Below are 19062 nucleotides of genomic sequence, written 5' to 3'. Positions count from 1 at the left end.
CCCTGTGCTATACAGCAGGTCCCCAATGGCCAAATATTCCATAAACCACAGTGTACATAGCTAGTCCCAACCAAGTCCATCCCTCCCCACAGCCTGCCCCTTTGGTAACCATAAGTTTGTTTTCAAAGTATGTGAGTCTGTTTCTATTCTGCAAGTATGTTAATTTGTATCCTTTTTTTAGATTCTACATATAAGTGATGTCATATGATGTTTGTCTTTCACTGTCCACCTTCACAACAGTGACAATGCCAAAGACTTAAGGATCTGTTAGGCCACCAGGGAACTCCAAACCCTACAACCAAATGTCATTTCTCCCCCCTCTTTAATTCATTCTTTAAAAGACAAGGTCTTGTGAAAGTTTCACAAGACGCACATTAACAATTAGTGTTTTACTTGTTTAATACTGAAGGTCATAGGTGGGAAGAACTAAGCCAAGATGCCAAGTCTTGGAAGCATAAAAACTTCCTGTATGATATCAGTTCAACTACTGTAGTTTCCCTTTATTACATTGTTTTATATAGTGAATATTTTTTAACCTTACATAAATTGTTTATTTTCTTATGTATAATGATTTTTTTTCTCATTATACCTGGTGAACAATGTTCTGTCAATTATCTACTGTACAACATGGTGACCAGTTACACGTACACGTGTACATTCTTTTTTCTCACATTAGCATGCTCCATCATAAGTGACTAGATACAGTTCCCAGTGCTACACAGCAGGATCTCATTGCTAATCCATTCCAAAAGCAATAATCTGCATCTATTAACCCCAAGCTCCCAATCCATCCCACTCCCTCCCCCTCCCCCTTGGCAACCACAAGACTATTCTCCAAATCCATGATTTCCTTTTCTGTGGAAAGGTTCATTTGTGCCTTATATTAGATTCCAGATATAAGTGATATCAAATGGTATTTGTCTTTCTCTTTCTGACTTGACTGCACTCAGGATGAGAGTCTCTAGTTCCATCCATGTTGCTGTCAATGGCATTATTTTGTTCTTTTTTATGGCTGAGTAGTAGTCCATTGTGTGTGTATACCACATCTTCCTAATCCAATCATCTTTCAATGGACATTTGGCTTGTTTCCATGTCTTGGCTATTGTAATTAGTGCTGCAATGAACATGTGGGTGCATGTGTCTTTTTTAAGGAAAGTTTTGTCCAGATACATGCCCAAGAATGGGATTGCTGGGTCATATGGTAGTTCTATGTATAGTACTTTAAGGTACCTCCCTACTGTTCTCCATAGTGGTTGTACCAGCTTACATTCCCACCAAGAGTGCAGGAGGGTTCCCTTTTCTCCACACCCCCTCCAGCACTTGTTATTTGTGGACTTATTAATGATGGCCATTCTGACTGGTGTGAGGTGGTATCTGGTGGTAGTTTTGATTTGCATTTCTCTAATAATCAGGGATGTTGAGCATTTCTTCATGTGCTTGCTGGCCATCTGTATATCTTCCTTGGAGAAATGTCTATTCATATCTTTCGCCCATTTTTCCACTGGGTTGTTGGCTTTTTTGCTGTTGAGTTGTATATGTTGCTTTTTTAGCATTGCAGTTTCATACATGCTGGGAGAAAAGAATATGTTAGGTTTGCAGTAGGTTGTTCTTGGGCATGGTTTATTTCACAGACCAGTAGCCACTTTTTTTTTCTTAGCAGGTACATTGGTAGAAGGAACTAAGCCCCTTTTCTTCTAAATTTCCTAAATGGGACTCCATTTAGTGAATTATAAGGGAAAAAGCTAAGGGTTGACATGAAGCTTAGGGTCAGTTTATCCTATCCAGATAGTGGACTCCTAGTGTAATTAAAAAGCCCTGAAGTAGGATTCAAGAGAATGTGATTGAAGTCTTCACTATATTCACTTTAAATTTAGGTGACTTTAGGCTGGGATTTTCACTTTTTTTGTCTCAACTTCCTTTTCTTATAGGATGGATATACTCAAACCCTGAAATTTAAAGACTTTTTAAAAAGTTTTATTGAAAAATAGTTGATTATTATAATTTCTGCTGTACAACAAAGTGATTCAGTTATACATACAAACAAAGTGATTCAGTTATACATATAAACACATATATACATAAGATTCTGTTCCCATATAGATTATCATAGAATATTGGGTAGAGTTCTTTGTACTTTATAGCAGGTCCCTGTTGGCCAATCATTCTGTATACCAGAGTGTATATATGCCAATCCCAAACCCCAACTCTATTGCTCCCCCTCTTTGGTAATTTTATGATTGTTTTCAAAATCTATGAGTCTGTTTGTGTTCTGAAAATAAGTCCACTTTTATCCTTTTTGGATTTCACATATAAGTGATATCATATGATTGTCTTTCTCTATTTTAGTTCACTTAGTATGATAATTTACAGGTCTATCCTATTTCACATATTTGCTGCAAGTAGCATTATTGCATTCTTTTTATGGTTGAGTGGTATTCCATTTCGCATATGTACCACATGACTTTTTTTAACTCAATGGTAAAAAAGTGATATTTGACTATTTTTTTCTATCTGTTATAAGAATTTCAGTTCTGAGATCATCTGGAAAAAAAGAATGGGAAAGCAGAATCGACTTTAATTCCCAGACTACTCCCAGGCTATGTGTTCAGGAGAGGTATTCTGTCTTCATGGGAAGGGGCTATTGGAGGAATCCTAGCCTGATGTAGGGGGAAGTTCTGTCTAAAACTGCACCCTCAATTCGTAGCTAGTCTAGCTGGAAGAAGTAATTAGAGATGAGTGCCTTATAGACAGAATTAAAAAATAGGAATGACATTTTGTTTTACAGAAAGAGAGCATATTACCAAAAAAATGAAATGCAGGAAAATTTCCTCAAAGAACTAAGAATTACAAATTTTCAAAGATTTTTCATCTAAATAGAGTGAAAAATGTATGTATTAGGTGGATTAAAAAGGGGAAAATAGAATGAGTAATGATAAATATGTGAGCATAAGGAAGTGACAAAGAAAATAAAAAACAGCCCAAAGGTGAATAAAAACATAAGGGAGATGGTGATGGAACTGTGAATTAGAGAGTTTAAGGTGGGATGGATAAAATGGGAAGGAGAAAAGTGGAAGACAGAGGGTCTATGAATCACTCAATATGAACAGGGCAAGTTTCTATCTTTAGGTGAGTAATGATGGATATCTAGAAGGGAACTGGCATTGCTTGTATGTTAATTCTCCTTAAAACTGTCAAGGAGGAGCTCTTTTTCTTGTTGGGATTATTTCAAGAGCCCCAAGGCCACTGTAGGAAAATGGCTTTATATAATAGGGGTGAGGATTCAGGATGAAGAAGAACTTGGGGGAGGGGTGCTCTAAATAGAGTCTCATTAGCATAGTCAAGCTTCGGGCATGATTAATTATGGAGCTCTTGATAAATAACACCCTGAAGTGATGGAAATCAGGAGAAAAGGTACAGATAATTGAATGGAATTGAAGAACTGGCTGTATTGAGAGCATCATTAACATATTTTTGCTATTGTTGTTTTTGGAGTTTGCCCTTGTCACAATTGACTCTGGGGTTCGGCAGCTGCACATTTTGGAGAAAGAGAGGAAGCTGAGATGGTGGATGAGGAAAATATGACACAAATTGAAACTTGTCCTTTATAGAATCCCAGAGGTCCAACGGGATTTGCAACCAGTCTTGTCCTCTGGAGAAGTGGGTGCCTTTATCTCTTTCCAGTATGAAGAAGTAACTTTTTCAGGATGTGAGATTAACATCCAGAAAACAGTCACATTTCTGTATGCTAACAATGACATATTAGAAAAGGAATACAAAAATTCAATACATTTCAAAACTGCACCCAAAAAATCAAATACCTGGGAATGCACCTGACCAAGGAGGTGAAAGGCTTATTGCTGAGAACTATAAACATTAATCAAGGAAATTAAAGAAGATGTAAAGAAATGGAAATATATTCCATGCTCCTGGGTTGGAAAAATTAGTATTGTAAAAATGGCCATACCACTCAAAACAATCTACAGATTCAATGCAATCCCTATCAAATTACCCACGACATTTTTCACAGAACTAGAACAAACAATCCAAACATTTATATGGAACCACAAAAGACCCAGAATCGCCAAAGCAATCCTGAGTAAGAACAAAAACCAACCAGGAGGCATAACTCGCCCAGACTTCAGGCAATATTACAAAATCACAGTCATCAAGACAGTGTGGTACTGGTACCAAAACAGACAGACAGACCAATGGAACAGAATAGAGAACCCAGAAATAAACCCAGACACCTATGGTCAATTAATCTTTGAAAAAGGAGGCAAGAACATAAAATGGAAAAAAGACTGTCTTTTCAGCAAGTATTGCTGGCAAACCTGGACAGCAGCATGCAAATCAATGAAACTGGAACACACCTTCACACCACGCACAAAAATAAACTGAAAATGGCTTAAAGGTTCAAACATGAGACAAGACACCATCAAAATCCTAGAAGAGAACATAGGCAAAACATTCTCTGACATCAACCTTATAAATGTTTTCTCAGATTAGTCTCCCAAAGCAACAGAAATGAAAGCAAAAATAAACCAATAAGACCTAATCAAGCTGACAAGATTTTGTGCAGCAAAGGAAACCAAAAAGAAAACAAAAAGACAACTTTCAGAATGGGAGAAAATAATTTTGAATGGTGCAACTTATAAGGGCTTAATCGCTAAAATATACAAACAACTTATACAACTCAACAGCAAAAAAGCCAAAACCCAGTGGAAAAATGGGCGAAAGATATGAATAGACATTTCTCCAAGGAAGATATACAGATGGCCAGCAAGCACATGAAGAAATGCTCAACATCCCTGATTATTAGAGAAATGCAAATCAAAACTACCACCAGATACCACCTCACACCAGTCAGAATGGCCATCATTAATAAGTCCACAAATAACAAGTGCTGGAGGGGGTGTGGAGAAAAGGGAACCCTCCTGCACTCTTGGTGGGAATGTAAGCTGGTACAGCCACTATGGAGAACAGTATGGAGGTACCTTAAAGTACTATACATAGAACTACCATATGACCCAGCAATCCCATTCTTGGGCATGTATCTGGACAAAACTTTCCTTAAAAAAGACACATGCACCCACATGTTCATTGCAGCACTAATTACAATAGCCAAGACATGGAAACAAGCCAAATGTCCATTGAAAGATGATTGGATTAGGAAGATGTGGTATACATACACAATGGACTACTACTCAGCCATAAAAAAGAACAAAATAATGCCATTGACAGCAACATGGATGGAACTAGAGACTCTCATCCTGAGTGAAGTCAAGTCAGAAAGAGAAAGACAAATACCATTTGATATCACTTATATCTGGAATCTAATATAAGGCACAAATGAACCTTTCCGCAGAAAAGGAAATCATGGATTTGGAGAATAGTCTTGTGGTTGCCAAGGGGGAGGGGGAGGGAGTGGGATGGATTGGGAGCTTGGGGTTAATAGATGCAGATTATTGCTTTTGGAATGGATTAGCAATGAGATCCTGCTGTGTAGCACTGGGAACTGTATCTAGTCACTTATGATGGAGCATGCTAATGTGAGAAAAAAGAATGTACACGTGTACGTGTAACTGGTCACCATGTTGTACAGTAGAAAAAAAATTGTATTGGGGAAAACAAAAACAAAATTAAAAAAAAATTTAAACAAAAATACATCTATGGAAAAATAGAAATTGTTCCAAAATTATCATTTTCATACTTCATCTTGATAATGATTTAGTTTTAAGTTTTGTGAGGGTCTGGGCATTGATTTTTTTTTAACCTTATGAACTACTTAAGATCAAACCTCTCAAGCATGAATACTGTTAAATTTTTTTTTCACGGCCATACCTGTGGCATATGGATGTTCCCGGGGCAGCGACTGAATCCAAGCCACAGCTGCACGATTGCAACCTATGCTGTAGTTATGCTAAGGCCAAATCTTTTAACCCACTGCACCAGGTGAGGGATCAAACTTGGTGCCTCCACAGTAACCAAGCCACTGCAGTTGCATTTTTAACCCACTGTGCTACAACAGGAACTCTAGTGCTCTAGTTTTTTATTTGGATGATAGCAATATAGGTGTATACTTGTAATGTATTAACCTTTTCATATCTAATTTTATCAATAAAAGTTACTTAAACTAAAAAATAATAATAGAATACAGGTTTTACTCTGGCCTTGTACAGGAGAAAAAATGTTTCATCAAAAAGTGATTCCAGCATAATTCTTTAAGGCCTAAAATAAAACAGAAGTGAAAAAAATACTAAAATCTACTCAGCCATACAAAGAACAAAATAATGCCATTGACAGCAACCTGGATGAAACTAGACTCTCATACTGAGTGAAGTCGAAATAGAAAGACGAATACCATATGATAGCACTTGTATCTGGTATCTAATATACAGCAGAAATGAACCTTTCCACAGAAAAGAAAATTATGGACTTGGAGAATAGACTTGTGGTTGCTTGAGGAGGGGGAGGGAGTGGGATGGATTGGAAGCTTGGGGTTAATGTATGAAAACTATTGCCTTTGGAATGGATTAGCAATGAGATCCTGCTGTATAGCAGTGGGAACTATGTCTAGTTACTTACGACAGAGCATTATAATGGGAGAAAAAAGAATGTATACATGTATGTGTAACTGGGTCACCATGTTGTACAGTGGAAAAAAAAAGAATTATGTAAATAGAAAAAAATAAAAAAATAAAATCACCAGCCAGTGTTTTTCGAACACTTGCTATGTGTACATCCACAAATAATAAAGTAAAAAAAAAAAAAAACAACTGATCTCAATGGAAGGAGGAACTAGATAGGTTTTTGAGGTTGAGACAATCTACCGAAAGGAAAAAAAAATTAACAAAACAGAGAAATATAAGTAGACATTACTTTCTGACTATTGTTTTGAATACTCTGCAAGTAGAAAAAGCTACACATGAAGTGGAAATATTTTGGATACATTTTACATTATTGGACTAGAGAAAGCAATGAGGTCAAGACATAAATCATTAATCTGGAAATCACATGAAGAAAAGAGAAGAGAGAGTGAGTCCTCAGGGAAACAATTAAGGAATACCTGGCTAAGAACCAAAGTTGGAATGTCTAGTAGGTAAATTAGGCTAGGCCTGAAGAAGAACCTGAATGGTAAAGTCCATTATCACAGAAGTCCCAGTAAAGAGCTCCAGTCATTGGAACACAAATATTCTGTCCCTCGTTTTGAGCATAAAATAGTATTGTTCCCTGCCTACTTTGAAGTTAGGAGTGATCAGGTGATATTATTTTTTCAACAAAATCTGAACAGCTTTAATGTGCATAACTTCTGGTTAGAAGGTTTAATAAGCAGTATAAGGCCTGCCAAAACCCTTTCCTCCTGCTAGAGTGATCATGTATATTATGAAGATAAGGATATAGATCCTCCATCAGCCTGGGTTCTGGATTGATTACAATACACAGAGAGCCCTAATCTCTAATTTATATTGGACATGTAGCATGAAAGCTAAGCATTCTTTATATCCCTGTCTTGAGGACCTCATCTGCCCTATAAAACCTCAAACAGAGATCAATTCTACAAATAAATATTTTCTGTTTCTACATTCAGGTAGACAAGCACTACTAGGAAAAATAAGTAATCACATGGCTACAAATCCTCAATCTGCAAAATCAAGGGGTCTCAACATTTTTTTTTTGTCTGAACTCAGTTCTCTCTCCCATTTCCACAACAATTTTTCCAAACATTAATCATTCTCTTCTCGACCCCAGGCTGTCTCAGCAGAGCATTTCATCTGCTGAATCAACAAGAGCAATAAGGCTGTAAGATATGTTTTTCTGTTTATTCCCACTCCCCCCTTCTACTAACTTAAATTCACCCATACTCATCCTTATTCTATTCCTTTCAGTCTTGTAGAATGAGGTCTCCTTATTTCTGTTTAAGCATTTCCTTCACCTACAATCTTTAGTTCTGTCTCTCCTCGGACCTTTTTCTACCATATAGTCCTTCTCTTATCACATTCAGTTTGTTACTCTTAACTGATGCCTTCTCCTTTTGGTCTATGAATATACCATATAACCTGGTTTGAAATTAAATCTTCCTCTAGCTTTCATCTAATCTCCATCTCATTCACAGAAGAGAAGCAGGCTTACTCCTGAATCCACTACAATCTTACATGTGCCATTTACTGCAAACTATTCTAACCAGAATCACTAAGGACCAAATAATTGCCAGTAGGTATACATAATTAAACCTCTCTCTTATTCTTGGTTGCAGTGAAAACTGCTGACTTCCTATTGAAACTGTCTGGGCTCTTTGTGTCTGACTTTATTTGCCATGTTCCAATGTTCCTTCTCTCTCCCTTTACATCATGGACAGCTCTTCTTCCAGACCTATTGATGGTCTGTGGAGTTCCACCCTTGGCTCACTCTTCTCATTCTGCACAATATCCCTCAATTACTTCATTTGTCCACATGACTTCAACATTTCCTATATGTTGATAAGTTCTAGACCTAAATCTCTTGTTCCAGATCTTTTCCTTGCCATTGAAATCCATAATCACCTAGTATCATGTAAAGACCTCAAGATAGTACGTCTAAAACTAAATACATTTTTTTCTTCTTAAACATATTCCTCTTCTTATATTCTCTAATTTAATGTAATTACTAGCTAGCCATTGAACCAGAACAAAATCCAGGAGTGATTTCAGTTTTTTACCAAGTTTGCCAGGATGTATGTTACCCTGCTTTTACTTCTTAGGGCCTTACCATTATAGTGAATGCTGTGATTTGCTACTGCAAGTCTCTTCTTCAATTTTGATGAAAAACTTTGCTGGGTAGAACATGGCATTTTTTTTTTCCTTTTGGCACTTTGACTATATCCATCTGACTCCCTTCCGGCCTGCAAGATTTCTGCTGTAAGATCTGCTCTTTGCTTGATACTTTAAGATCTACTCTTTAACTTTTGACAATTTAACTGTCTAGGTTTGGATCTTTTTTTGTTTGTTTGTTTCACTTTCTAGGGCCACACTGGTGGCACATGGAAGTTCCCAGGCTAGGGGTCGAATCAGAGCTGTAGCTGCCAGTCTACACCACAGCCATAGCAACACCAAATCCTTAACCCACTGAGCGAGGCCAGGGATTGAACCCTCATCCTCATGGATCCTTGTCAGGTTCATTACCACTGATCCATGACAGAAACTCCAGGGTCTCTTTTGACTTTTTTTTGGTACCTTTTTGTCCTCCTGGATCTGGAAGCCTGGTTAGTGAAGTTTTCAGCCATTATTTATTTATTTATTTTTATTTCTTTTTTTGGTCTTTTCTAGGGCCACTCCTGTGGCATATGGAGGTTCCCAGGCTAGGGGTCTAATCAGAGCCATAGCCACCAGCCTACACCAGAGACACAGCAACACAGGATCCAAGCTGCATCTGCAACCTACACCACAGCTCACAGAAATGCTGGATTCTTAACCCACTGAGAAAGGCCAGGGATCAAACCTGCAACTCATGGTTCCTAGTCGGATTCGGTAACCACTGAGCCATGACAGGAACTCCTAGCCATTATTTCTTGAATATGCTTTCTGTCTTTTTTTCTCTCTTTCTTCTCCTTCTGAGATCTCTATAATGTGTATATTTCTCCATTTAATGATGTTCCATTAATTGCTTAAGGTATCTTCACTCCTTCATTTTTTTCTTTTTACTCCTCTGATTAGGATGAGTTCCATTGTTGTACCTTCAAGTTCACTGATCTATTCTTCCACGTATCCTAATCTGCTCTTGAATCCCTCTATTTTAAGTTTGGGTATTATATTTTTTAGCTCTGTTATTTTTATTTGATACTTTTAAAATATTTTATATTATTTTATTATAATTCTCACTTTTATTTTTTATTGATTTCCTGTTGTTGGTGAACTTCTTTATGACTGTTATTTTGAACTCCCCTCTGGGAAAATCACTTTTTTTCTGTTTCAATAAGGTTGATTGTTGGAGTTTTATCTTGCTCTTTCATTAGAACATGTTCTGCTGTTTCTTCATTTTCCTTGGCTTCATTCATTGGTTTCTGTGCATTAGATTAAATAGTCACCAGTCTTGATGTAGGAGATGAACCTTGTTAATTAGACCAGCCAAAGGTCCTGGTTGCCTCTCAAAACTTTGATTGTCTAATCCACTTGCTTGTTATTAATGGCTAGCAGTAGTTGAGATTGTGTCAAGATTCATCAGTGTCCCAAAGAATGCAAGATGCCAATATACCTGTCCAGTCTTCAAGAGGACTACAAATCTTCTGTCTCTTCAGCTTCCCAATGCTGACTAATTGGAATCCCAGCAGCTGCTGGTAAAGTCAGGATGTTACATATGCAGTTTGCCCCTATCAGGGAGAAACCATGCTCTGGATGTTTTTGCCCACACTGTCCTAAGCCTATGGGAACAGACACTGAGAGAGCTTGTGTACTGAAATATAACAACTAATTTGTTTTGTATGGTCCTAGAGATTGAATGCCAAGCCCTCTCAGCCACCAGAGCTATAACATGGAAGTCAGTTCTTCGAATGGTGCAGCAGCAGCTGGGGTGCTAGATATGATAACAGGCTTCTTCCTGGGGGAAGCTGGCAATTTGATCTCATTGGTGGAGTGAGCCAGGAGGAGAGTGGGGGAAAGTCCCTACCAGCTCTTTCAGAATCCTAGACCCTCAGGCAGCATCTGGGAAGTTTTGCAATCAGACCTCTTCCAGGCAGAAACTAGAAGACAGTGTTTTTGTCTGCTGCCTCTGTGTTGAGCTTGTGCGTATAGCCATGGTGGAGGCAAGGCGTGCTCCTATACCCATTTAAGATCTACTCTGTTTGCTATAATCCTGTTAGACTTGTGAATGCAAGCCCCATTAAGTTTCAGAACTAGATGATTTGAGGGCCTATCCCTCAGATGGTAGCCTTAAAAGCTAAAGTGCTAGCCATGTGATTCAAACCCTTCACTCCTCAGAGAGAATCTGGGAGTTTGTGGTTCCCTCCCAATTTTATGGTGCTATGCCTGGGGTGGGGCTTATGGTGAGAGTATGTCTCAGCCTTTGCTACCCATTTTGATGTGGTCATTTTACCTGATGTATGGGAGTAACTCAATTAGCACCTGTATTTCTCTCATAGGGAAATGCTCCATTTGTAGCTGTATATTCAGTGTCTCCATGGGAGAAGAGAAAATCAGAGCCTTCTATGCTACCATCCTGGTCCAGATTCTCCCTAGGGTGGGATAACTTTAGCATATGTTCTGTACTGCCTTCCAAAATTCCTCAGCAGGATTAAGCATCAGTTACCTGTAATGGTAGTATACTTGAAAATGTCCCACTTATTAGCCAGATTACCCTCCCTGTTTTACCTCCCCATTTCCATGCTGGCATTTTTCTCCCTCTCCAAACTACACTACTTTCATTTCCATTCTTATAGCCTAGTGAAAACAAAACAAAACAAAGAAAAAAAGACACCAATTCTTAATTAACCACATAGTCAAAAACTTGAGTTGGTAATCATGTTTGGACTCTACATTATTTATTTATTTATTTATTTTTGTCTTTTTAGCTATTTCTTGGGCCGCTCCCATGGCATATGGAGGTTCCCAGGCTAGGGGTCGAATCGGAGCTGCAGCCACCGGCCTATGCCAGAGCCACAGCAACGTGGGATCTGAGCCACGTCTGCAACCTACACCACAGCTCATGGCAACGCCAGATCGTCAACCCACTGAGCAAGGGCAGGGACCGAACCCGCAACCTCATGGTTCCTAGTCGTATTCGTTAACCACTGTGCCATGATGGGAACTCCTAACTACATTATTTATACTATCATTTACACTTACTAAATCTCTTACCAAGGCTTTTCCTAGACCATATTCATGTCTTTCTTTCTAAACATGCCTACCCCTATGCTAACCTCTGAGTTAGTTATTTTAAAAGCAGATCTACTTATGTCATCTCCTTAACTGAAATCTTTCAGTCTCCCAGCACCTGCAAGGCAGAGTTCAGGTTTCTGATCATGTAAAGTCCATCATGATCTGGTTCCACTTGTTTTCAGCCTCGTTTTCCTTACCTCTCATGTTACATTCTAGTAATACAAACTGAACTGTGCTCTCACTCTCTATGTATATGCATAGCTAGATTTCACCACTATCCTACTTTTTTAGAAAGCTCCTTTTCCTCTTCTTAACCTATGCAAAGCCCTTTACATTTCAGTTCAGCATTTCCTCATCTCCAAAAATATTTTCTAAACTTCCAACAAAAGACTAAAGTTCATATGCTCTCATATAATTGTCCACATGTATTTCTTCCACGGGTTATAATTTTCTACTTATGCCTAGATTATGGAAAAATGTCTCTTTATAGATCTCCATGACTTGAACTTCTTTCTTTTTTGAATCAAAATGAGACACTTCTACCAAAGTTAATCTTCTAAAGAAAAGTTAATAGAAAGATGCAGCCAAACTATCTATCTAAATTTCTAACCACATCTCTAATCACTCCGTTCCAATCTTCTCTTTAAGTCAGATCAAATTAAATTATCTTCCTCCACTCAGTGTCATGCTGCAAGGCACTTGTACGTTACTATGTTGTGGTGCATGCCACTGACTGCATTGAGTCTTCCCATCTATAAACCCATCACATTTTATCTCAAAATAGTTGTTCTATGGTACTTTCTCCAATATCTCCCCTCCCTACTTGTTAGCATTTCAGTCTACTGGATTCTCTTAGCACTTGGCAAATATTCCCTTCATAAAACTCATCACATTTCCTTGTAATTATTCGTAAGTGCCTTAAGGGCTGTTCTTTCTCATCTTAGCTCAATATCTGATACTCAGTAAATGTTCAATAAAGAATTGTTGAGAATGGATAAATGAGTAAATTAATGGAAAGGATAACTAGTTTTAATGAAGATAAAGACAATCACAGATGAGTAAATAATTTCACTCATGATACAGCTGAGATTTAGAAGCATTTTTATCCTTTCTGGTGACAGCAAAATTCTCACTTTTAAAACTTGATAGTAAACTTGGAAACAAAAGGTAGAAAAGAAGAAACTGAGGCTAGAAATGAGGTACAGGACGAAGCACAGAGTGGAGAGAAAGGCAGGTTAAACAGAGAAGGGGGGAGAGAGAGGCAGAAAGATTGCAAGTCACACCCTCACCAATTCTCACCCTCTAGAGCTGAGGAGTCAGCTTCCTATTGTGATAACATGATTTAATCCCCTACCTAAGGACCCTCACATTCTGCTTCAGCTCAGGAGACACATGATCACAATAACACAAGCAATGGGAGAGTAAAGCTAATTTCCCCTATCATGGTTTCCCTATTGCCACAGGGATTTAAACTACCAGCCATGAGAAGCTACACATTGTGTTAAAGCCCAGAAAGAGACATAGGCAAAGGCATTAACAAAATTAAGCCTCAAGGGTCTCAGGTGGAAGTAGTATTATCCAAAATAAAGTTAATTATTTAATGGACTACAGCTACTGCTGGTCACTGCAGTGGCCAGATGGATGGAAATGTATCCAATCCCCTCTTTTGGGTGGGACTTCATGTTCTGAACATCTGCCTGCTATAAGCAAGAATATGTTCTGATTCTATTCAGTCAGAGATATACAGAGCTCTAACAAGAGCTAGAAATTCAGTAAGACAAACCAAATATTCAGGCTTTGCAGCAAGGAGTGTTGAGGATTATGCAAATAAATAAATAAATAAATAAATAAAACAGATCACTCAGGAATCAGGAAATAGATATAATAAGATAACAGATTTCTTTTTTTTTTGTCTTTTTGCCTTTTCTAGGGCCGCTCCCACGGCATATGGAGGTTCCCAGGCCAGGGGTTTAACTGGAGCTTTAGCCATTGGCCTACACCAGAGCCACAGCAACGCGGGATCTGAGCCAGGTCTGCAACCTACACCAGAGCTCACGGCAACTAGGGATCCTTAACCCACTGAGCAAGGCCAGGAATCGAACCCACAACATCATGGTTCCTAGCCGGATTAGTTAACCACTGCGCCACCACAGGAACTCCAAAGATAACAGATTTAATTCAAATGCTTACTCTTAGATCCAATCTAAAGCCAAATGGTAGGAAGTTGTGAAAACATCTAGTATGCTAATAATTGGACAACAGTGAAATGGTTCAGTTATTTTTCTCACTACATGCCCTCAGTCCCAACAATTCACTTTTTTCCTCCCAGTGAAAAACCCAAAGTAGAGCAGTTAAACACCAGAGATACCTAACCCCTTCCTGGTAGGTTCTGAGGTTGTTTTCTCTCAGTAGGGTTCTCTTCTCTCACAGATTTTCCATTAAGCATAGGTCAACAGATGAGAGTCTTGGAAGACATAAGAACATCTCTCTAGTAACTTTCATTAATCAAACAGTAAGACAATTTTCCCATTCCCTTGAGTGATGTTTTTGCTCCATCCCATGGCCTACTTCCCCACCTCCCTTCCCTCTGTCTCTGTTTCTATATCATCCTATTATAAAAACAAAAATTTCCTCAGAGCTATCAAACATATCACACCCTGGTAGCAGCCTGAACAAGAATTTTCTTTTAAAGGCTATGTCTGAATATGACAAATGACATTAGCCCCATGTTTGGCAGAATCACAGCCAAAGCCGAATCTGATATTTACAGTATGCTTTATAACACCATAAACATACTCTTAAGTCCCATGGGATGTCATGTCACACGGAACATATGCAATTAATCTCCTGTTGTGAAATGTATCACCTTTGTCCTCAGGCAAGCCTCTCCAGGGATGGTTAAGTAGCCATGTCTGGAGCTGCCACCTATTAGCAATAGTCACATATGTGTGTTGCAGGGTTTAGCACCAGTGTAATACCCTACTTGAAGCAGCAGTGCCATAAAGTAGTGAGCCTTGAAAAAAGGTTCAAACTCAACAGGTCATGTAGCAAAATCCTTCCTCACTGGAATTAAATATTCAGTGTTTGAAAAGATACTGTCCTTGGGGAATTGAATACTTTTAGTTTTAAGCATTATACGAATTTGGCTGAATTTAGCTCTAGCATGACCATTTATTTCTAGACTTGAATACACTTGTAGATATAGAAGTTTCAAAACTGGAAACTGGATTTTAATCTCTACAATTCCCTGAATCAAGGCAGTGTTAACAAAATAATCTGAATAGGTAACTACAGTTTATTGAAAAATATTAAAAGCTAGATCTCTACAATCAATTAATATTTATATGCCATATCCAGGATTCTAATTCCATGTCCTAATCCTTTCCTCTGATTGGTGCTCAAGCAAAGGCCCAGAACCAGATACTTAAATGTCCCAAGTGTCCCTGTCCGCATTATGAAGACCATGTAGCTGAGGGCTGACTTCCATTTCTAAAGCTCATTTTGGAACAGAAAACTCTTATACTTCTTCAGCCAGGCTAGTGCCTGTTAATCCCAGCCAGAGAAATTGCTTAAGCAGTAGTTTTCAATCGTGATGACAATAAGATTGACGTTTGTTTGTGATCCACTTCCATGAACACATGCAAGGTTAAGTTCCATTTGCAATTGTTGGCTTTAACTCCACATTTTCTCTAATACTCAAGAAAGCATATTGGTGAGATAGTGTGTCCTTATTAGAAACATTATGGAATATAATGAATATAAAATTAAATCACTCACATGTTAGTATTTCACTATGAGTAACAAGATACTTGCAACACAATCCAGAACTCATGGGCCAACTTTAGGGTGTCAAGACCCTGTGTTTGATGTATGAGTCACCCTGTGGTTGCATGTCTTCTGTGGCAGACACAGTGCTAAGGACTTCATAGATTATCATCATCACAGACAAAAACTATGAGATTGCCTGACCACGGTCACATGACCAGTAAAGTTTTGGATCCAGGACTAGAATCTAATTTTGTCCTACTCCAAAGACTATGCTCAATCATTATCCTTATTTATAGTAACTCCTATCTCATTATCACCTCAAAATTTTGCATGCTCCCAATGGCAAGAGAATCAATATGACTATGATCTGTATTTGCAATCTTCTAATCCCTCATAATTTGAGACCCAGGTCAAATGAATCCTCTCTAATCCTTCTCTGAAAGTTCCACAGATAATTATGGTTTTCCTCTAGTGCAATGGTTACCAAACCAGGGCAATTTTGATTCTCAGGGAACATTTTGGAATCTTTAGAGACATTTTTGGTTATCACAAATAGAGGGATGCTATTGGCATCTAATTGGGCTATTGATAGCGCCAAGTATAATAAAATGAACAGAAAATATTCCACCACAAAGAATCATCCATTTGTCTGAAATGTCAATAGTGGGATGTTGATAATAGTCTTTGCAACTTACTTATGGGATTTAACATTTTCTTCCCCACATTACATAACTTATTTAATATCTCGGAGGCCAAAGACGATGCATCATACAATTTAGTTTTCTACATTTCTTTCAAGGGTAACTAATGAATTCAAATAGGTAGGCTAAATGTTTAATATTCATTCCACTAACACCTGATTTTTTCAGGGTAAATCCTGAATTGCATATCAGAAGAGTGATGGAGAACAATGGCTCTATCATAGAATTCCACAAATTTTGGAGGTGGAGAACATATTCAACAAACAACAATCTCATTTTAAAGACATGGATGATGAGGATGAGAGAAGTCAAGTGAATTGGTTAAGGTCACAGAGTAAGTGCCACTTGCTTGGTCCTCAGACTGGGATATACCTTAAATAACAAAAAAAGCTATGTGAGAAAAACATCAAAAATAGAAAGTACTTTAAAAAAAATTTATCTCTTCCCAGGAGAGTGAAATCCTCCTCATGACATGTGTTAAGTGCATGAATTGTTTCTTGTTTTTTTAATCATAAACATGCTATGCATCAGTGCTTCCTCTAATCATACTGACAGTGGCGATCAATGCCTTTTACAGAGATTTGTGGAAACCACAAAGAGTCAAACGTTGCTACTATGGAGATAAATGTCCTTGAAGGCTCTCAGCCTTAGCTCACCACTAAATGCCTCCTTGGAGGATGTTTTATTTTATCCCCATGCTATTACTGGAACGGGGCAGTGGTTCAGAACTGACTCAGAAAAGTATCCAAGATTCTATGTCAGGACCTCGGTTTATGACTCATATGAGAGACAGCTTTATATTGAACTCTCTTTCTTATCATCACTTGTCCCAGTCCTGGTGATTCTTCATCCAATTAGTCACGAGATCTCTTAAACGACAATGGAAAATTCTTTAATTATTAAACACACATGAGTGCGCACACACGCACACACACACAAACACATACACATGATCTGAAATTTGATCCAGATTGTATTCTCTGTAGAAATTAAGGTCTGTGCATCCCTCCTTGATACATCCACTTCTGTTAATAACTAGTTTGTCACGGCTAACAAAAAATCACTACTTAGTAGTATGAAACTCTTACAATGTGTCAAGGTGTGCACCATCAAAAGAGACCAAAAAGTTTAAAGCACCTCACTTCAAAAGGGATTGTCTATTACTGTAGCCTCAACGGCTTGTGCTGATTTCAAAGAAACCAAGCACAAGAGAATGCCACACTAGGCCAAGACTAAGGCAAGATGCATTTGGTGCCAATAAATAAACACAGTCACAAATAATGGAGCAAAAATAAACCTGCTATTCTTACAGTTATCCTAAGTCTCCAGATCTCTCTTCAATTAATTTACCAGGGACCTCCTGAGTTACATGAAGAGACAGACCTCCATTCGCCCTCCATTGCACTTATGGGCAAAACAAACAAACGAACAAACAAAAAACAACAACAAAACATGGAGTATTTTCTTCCACAAAGGGTAACTCTTTCCTCTTCCCAAACTGGACACTGATCCCCATGTTAGAGTACTGCACTTCATACCACTTTTCTATGTAACCCACTACTCTCTCACATCACCCCGTCTTCTATTTAACCCACTACTCTCTCACAGAAAGTAAAATCCTCACATAAATATTAATGAGTGTTAGACCCAGGAGCAGAAAGGTATGAATCTGTCAGCATTTCAAAATGATTTCACTTCTCTCCTTCAAAAGCCACAATTAAATCCCAAAGGGAAAATTATCTTTTGCAGATAATGCAAATAGTGGGTCTCTTAATATATGCACAGATTCATAATGATATTGCTATTATTAATAGTGACAATAATGAATAAATTTGCTACTAGAAAATAAGTAGGTAGTCCAGATTTTATAATCCCATTAAACATCTCTGTATTTTATATGTTGCATATTATTTTTTCTTTATGAGATGACCTGAGTCACATATGCACTTTTATAGCTTCCTAGAGATACAAGAAAATGAAGCTATAACTTTTCATTTTCTATCACATGTGCTATGTATAAGAATATGCATATGTATCAAAAAACTTTCCTCTGCTTCAGCTCTTTGATCTGAAGAATTGAGATTATTTTCCATTTGATTTTATGCAAAAAAAGCCATTTTCAATTCCTGAGACATTTAAATAAAAAGGAAATAAATTAGCCACCAAAATCATTCACCAAAATAAAACTACCCACAAATAGTGTGTTATTTCCCAAATGACTTTTGTCACTGACCACTCTAAATAGGGGAGCCTAAAAACAAGCAATATTAAAAGACTGCAGAATGAATACTAAAATCGGTCTGAGTGGTCAACTTGTTGACAGTATTAAATGATGTATGTGGATATCTCACATTGATATGATCCCCCAAACACCTTCAATAATCTGCTAACTTCTCTTACTATATAGGACATTATCAGAGGAGAGATGAGGGGAAAAAAAAACACTATAACAAAAATCTACCAAGAAGAGGACCAAATGGAAATGGGACACAACTGTATTGCTAAGTGACAATTAAAAAGAGAATGAGTATACATCGTCTTAAAGGCACTGAAGAATTCATCTCATTGTCTAGTTGATTTCATGCTCAAACATGCTCATTTGTTAACCATCCAGTTGTTTTATTATTCTGTGTGCAGCCAGACAGTATGGAAGTGCAAATGCATTTTTGATCATCTTGGACTTGAAGAAAATCTTACAAGTTTTCTATTCTTAGTTATTCTAGTACTTGCTAAGTCAGCAGGGTCAG

This window comes from Phacochoerus africanus, chromosome 1 (genome assembly GCF_016906955.1).
Source record: "Phacochoerus africanus isolate WHEZ1 chromosome 1, ROS_Pafr_v1, whole genome shotgun sequence".
Lineage (NCBI taxonomy): Eukaryota > Metazoa > Chordata > Mammalia > Artiodactyla > Suidae > Phacochoerus > Phacochoerus africanus.
This window is presented reverse-complemented; position numbering follows the sequence as displayed.